The 5,889-nt window shown below is 31.8% G+C and overlaps 1 long non-coding RNA gene across 1 annotated transcript; it reads right to left on the bottom strand.

Moving 5' to 3' along the window:
- Positions 1-508: 508 nt before the first annotated feature.
- Positions 509-5,666, bottom strand: LOC114076553. The gene is made up of 4 exons (XR_003577500.1): positions 5,002-5,666; positions 4,096-4,175; positions 3,308-3,427; positions 509-638 (listed from the first exon to the last, which is right to left on the bottom strand). It is a non-coding gene; the product is annotated as an uncharacterized LOC114076553 (long non-coding RNA).
- Between the last annotated feature and the right edge of the window lie 223 nt (positions 5,667-5,889).

Here is a 5,889-nt window from a genome sequence, read left to right as displayed (position 1 = left end):
GTTAGGATGATTGGGGGTCCTGTCCTAACATCCATCTTTGTTTTAGAGGTTTCATAGATAGATAATATTAGTTCTTTAGTCTTTTCATTTCACTTGTAAACGATTAAGACTTGAATTGTCATTTTGGCTAAGTGATTATTTTTTTTAGCTATTTCATGAGTTACTTTTCTGGTGTTTACCTCTTCCACTGAGTAAGTAAGCCAGACCAAGGGTATAGGCTCCAGATGTGACAATGAAGACAACAACCTGGGGGACGAATCATAGCTAATGGCATGAAAAAATGAAAATATAGGAATTAACTGCTGATCAACAAAAGAAAAATCTTCAAAATAGATAATCTCAAATGGAACCTCTAGATGAAACTCTCCACGTCCAAATACTTTGAACAGATATAACTCTAATAACTCTATGAAATCCTAAAGAACAAAATTAAAATGAGATCGACAATGCAAAGGGTAAAATAAACACATTAATCAGAAGAAATAGAATAATAGAATTGCAACAAAAATAATATCTTAAAATGGCAAGAGAAAGGGGGGAAATATATACTTGTTGGAAGTCAAGAATACAAGTGAAACCTTTGAAAATCAAGATTGCCATATCTGAATTCCGAGCTAACCGAACAAAACACAATCAACCTGGAAATGGACGTATAACTATGAGAGAGAAGATAGGCATAAATGAGAAAAAAGAGTGAAAAAGCTCAATAAGATATCAAAATCAAAGCTTTCAAATTCAAGATACAAAGAGGATAACATGGATCAAAAACTTAGTTGTTCCTAAAAAAGATGTCAAAATTGCCAAATTGAAGTTCAGAAGAACGGCAGACAAAGCGGAGTTGGAAAGTTCGATACTTTTCAATTTTGATTTGAGAAGAAATTTACTATACTCTTTGCTTTTTCTGTATATTATTTATTGCAAGACTTTATTTATCGTAATAAAATAGTTAGTGGGTCGGGAGCCCAAGTACCTTGTATTTATAAAATAAAATATTAATTATCTTCACTTGTTATATGTCATGTTCATTCTTCTAGTTCTTATTCAACACCATTTTATTTAATAGGTTTGGAACAAAACCCTTCAGTTTGGAAATAAATAATGATACTTAAGAAAATCTACACATCAAATTTATCTAACAATTATTCCCCTAAATGTTTTTATTGTTATCAATATCAAATCAATCCAAAATAATAGAACCATATAAAAGGAAATAAAGCACAAATAATCTAGTACTTGGTATGTTGCGACGATCGAAACTGATGTTATTTAAATGCATTACAGGTGGAGTCTCAAATTTTTCTTATTTTGGTGCAAAATCAAATTTTGGAGCACGAAATTATTAAATCTGGAAGTACCCGGACTGGCATCGGCCAGCCTTATCTAGATATCTCCTGCTATGCAGTGCCACTATAGATCCTGTAGGGCCGCTATAGCTGGGTTGATGAAATCAGACCCTAGATAAAATGATGTCTTTTATTTTTCTTCCCGCTTTTCTGGCACAAAAAATTCTCCTCAACCACTTTAAATTTGAGGGTAGTAGAGGCTAGGAATTTCCATATAAAGAAGGGAAAGACCAAACGACTTCCGGTCCACCCTCTTTAGAATTTTCCCCTGGAGCAAAAGGATGCCTACAAAATTCTTCAATAGTTGGTTGATTCCTAGATACGCTAGGTTTCCATTACTAAGTAGTTAAAAATGCTTCCAATTGATGATATCATACATAGATCTCTGAACATAGAGTTTGGATTGTTGAATATATGGTTAGTTGTGGTGTAGGTTAATGATGAATCTTATTTTTTTACTGTTGGCATTCTGATATGGTTGGGTGTTACCTTGAGAAGGTAATTGAGGGTGATTGAATTATGGAATTTGGATAATTCAAGGCAACAATTTTCAATTACAAAATGATTATAAACAAATAAGAGATCCAAGTTATAACATTTAAGTTTGTTGTTTTCTTCTACTTATACACATAGAAACAAAGATAGACATGACTAAACTAGGTTAGCTGATATCATTTACTCTAAAGCGAAACTAATAATACCAAATCATGCATACTATCATCATTTTATGAAGGTGGAAAGAGAAACTCTTAAACACGCTTCCTACAAATAGAGAACCTTGATGCAATCTCTTCAGACTTATCCCCAAAAATCAAGGTGATTGAAGTGTGTTGTAGGTAACTAAATAATGACTAGGTAAAATGCAATGCATATTGTACATCTAGAGAAAATTCTAAAATCATGAGAATTTTGTGTGAGGGACAAATGACAAGCTATTTACTAATAAGACAAACGAAATGAGCATTTTACAATGAACAACACTCAAACATAAGTTAGGACTATGTTAAGGCAATAGGATATATAGAAGAGAACTAATATCAACAGGTGATAATTGAGATTGACTCCTTATAATTAAGAAATTCCATTCTTGAAACTTAAAAGGTCTCATGGATGATAATTGAAGTGGTGGAAGAGATATGGATGAGGATGAGTAACAGTTTACTAGAACAACTCATATTATAAAGGAAGACATCGGACATGTTAATCATCTCAAAGATACAACTCTAGATGAAGGAGAAGTAAATATGAAGACTTTATTTGATCTAGGAGTATGGTGAAGGAGGGTAATTAATATTAATTGGCTTACTTAGTTATCCGATCATGCAAGAGATGAAAAGTTGGGGTGAAAATAGAGGGAATTCAATGTTTATCATGAACAAATCCTCTGATGAGAAGAGATCATGATAAACAAAACTTTTAACTTATCTAGTTTCTTTGATTACACGTAGATATTCATGAAAGACAAAAAATAACAACACAAATTTGGATAAAGAAAGAATAGTAAAAAAACAAATTTGAAGTAATCTTCTTGGATTGTCTTAGTCAAAAACCTCTTAAATAAACTGGTTTAATAGATAGAAGATTTCAAGAACCAAAATAAAGACACCAATATAACAGAGAATACATAATAACAAGCAAAGAGAAATAAGTAGCAGCTACAAGAATCAAATAAGCAATGCAATATGCAGATAAAATCCAAGGCCTAATTTCATTTTACACTATTAGGATTGGTGGATGTGCAATGTAATTTAGTTTCACCTTGGGATGCTATATCTATTGCACAATGATCGATCTTTTTAAGTGCAAATTAAAAGAAGGAAAACATTATTCTCATTGTGGGTCACGCTATTTTAAAATAAAAAGAAGAGGAAGCTCACTTACAAGGCATCACAGTGAGAAAAACATAGGAAACAAATCAGAGGTAAAGACACGGAAAAATCTGAATAAAGGAATTAATTGCTAACCAGAATTTAAAAAAAAAACAGGAGGCTAAATCAGCTACAAAATAGGAAATCTCAAATGGAACGTCTACACGAAACTCTCGAGATCCCAAATATTTTCAGTAGATCCAACTCTAAAGCGTCCTGAAGAAAATCTTGAAAATGAGATTGATAGTCAAATAGGTATTGTAAAAACATGAAATGGAAGAAACAGACAAATAGAAGTGCAACAACAAAATACCCCAAAAGGTGAAGATATGAAAAGTTAGGGTGAAAATGACACATATTCCCTGATGGGAGGAGAATATGATTAACAAAACTTTATTGCAAGTATACATACATGGAAGACATTAAACAACACATATTTTGTATTCATATAGAATAGTTTATGACATAATCTTTCTTGAATTGTCTTAGACAAAAACCTCTTATTAGAGCTGGTTCAATAGATATAAATCATACAAATTATGCACCCAACTACATAAGAAACACGGCCATACAAGAATTCAAAAATAAAATGCAAATATCAATACAACAGACAATACATAATAACAAGAAAAGAGAAATAAGAAGCAACTACAAAAAACAAATAAGCAATACAACATGCAGATCAAATCAAGCGTTAATTTCAATTTTACAATGTTAAAATTTCTTGATGTGCAATGTACGGCATTTCACCTTAGGATGCTACTTCTATTATACATATATCAATATTTTTAAGTGAAATTTTAAATAAAGAAGAACATCATTCTCATTTTGGATCACACAATTTAGACCAAAAAGATAAGTAACATAAGAGAAAGCTCACTTACCAGGCATCACGGGGAGAACAACATCAACAACGAATCGTAGCAGCTAGGGGAAAATGTGAGTAGAGGAATTAATTGCTAACCTGAATGAAGAAAAAACAGAAGGAAACTAGAATAGCTTCAAAATAAAAAATCTCAAATGGAACCTCTAGACGAAACTCTCAAAACTCCAAATATTTTCAACATATCCAACTCTAAAACATCCTAAAGAAAAGTTTGAGAATAAGATCGACAATCAAAAGGTTGTAACAAACACATGAATCAAGAGAAACTGACAAATAGAACTACAACATCAAAATACCCCAAAAGGTCCAAAGATGAAAAATTGGGTTGAAAAATGGAAGGAGTTCAATACTTGTTATAAACAAATCCTATGATGGGAGGAGAACATGATGAACAAATTTTTAACTAATCCATTTTCTTTTATTACAAGTATAAATTCATGAAAGGAAAAAAAAAATGCATGCATATAGAATAACATAACCAAATTTGGAGTAATTTTTTTTGAATTGGATTATTCAAAAACCTCTTAATTGAATAGGTTAAATAGATATGAACCATACAAATGATGCACCAAACTACATAAGAAAGTAACCATACAAGAACTCAAGAATCAAAATGTAGACACCAATACAACAGATATTACATAATAACAAGCAAAGAGAAATAAGAAGCAACTACAAGAACGAATTAATCAATGCAACATCGAGATCAAATCCAAGCCCTAATGACAATTTTACATTGTTAGGATTGGTTGATGCTCAATGCATGATATTTTCACCTTAGGATGCTAATTCTATTATATCGATCTTTTTAAGTTCAAAGTTACATGGAAGGAAAAGATCATTCTCAATGTGGGTCACATAGTTTTTGATGAAAAAAATAAAACGAAAAGAAAAGCTCACTTACCAAGCATCCCAAAGAGAACATCATCGAAAATGAATCATAGCTGGCACGAAAAAATGTGAATAGAGGACTTAATTGCTAACCAGTATCAAGAAAAAATTAGAGGATTCTAGATCAGCTTCAAATAGAACCTCTAAATGAAACTCTCCAAATTCCAAATATTTTTAACAAATCCACTTTAAAACAACCTAAAGAAGAGCTTGAAAAACGAGATTGGGAATCAACATGGAGAAATAAACAAATGAATAAGAAGAAACAAACAAATAGAAATACAACAAGAAAAAACACCAAAAAAAGGTTAAGAGTTGCAAGGAAATGTGATAGAGAAATTAATTGCGAAGCAAAAAAAAGAAAAAAATGGGTCTCGATCAACTCCAGAATAAGAAATATTAAATGAAACCTCGAGAAGTAACTCTCTAGATCCCAAATATTTTCAACAAATCCAACTCTAAAGCATCCTAAAGAAAATCTTGAAAATTGAGATCGAGAATCAATTTCAAATCAAAATCAAGAGAAAAAAAAATGGGGCTAAATAACCTCCAAAATAGGCAATCTCAAATGGAACCTCTAGACGGAACTCTCTAGATCCCAAGTATTTTCAACAAATCCAACTCTAAGCCATCCTAAAGAAAAATTTGAAAATTAAGATCGAGAATCAAAAGGGTGCAATAAACACATGACACAGAAAATAAAAACAAATAGTCCTGCAACAACAAAATACCCCAAAATGTTAAGAAAAAGGTCAAAAGAAGGGCTAGACTCTAAGCATTGCGGATTGGGCCCATGAGGTTAGCGGACCAAATGAGGTTGGGCAAAAAGTCTTGTTCCTAAATGGGCCAAAAAAAAAATTAGGACCAACCCTACTTAATTCATGGGTTGCATTGGGACGAC

The sequence above is a fragment of the Solanum pennellii genome, chromosome 1, assembly GCF_001406875.1.
Source record: "Solanum pennellii chromosome 1, SPENNV200".
NCBI classification, from domain to species: Eukaryota; Viridiplantae; Streptophyta; class Magnoliopsida; order Solanales; family Solanaceae; genus Solanum; species Solanum pennellii.
This window is presented reverse-complemented; position numbering and strand designations above follow the sequence as displayed.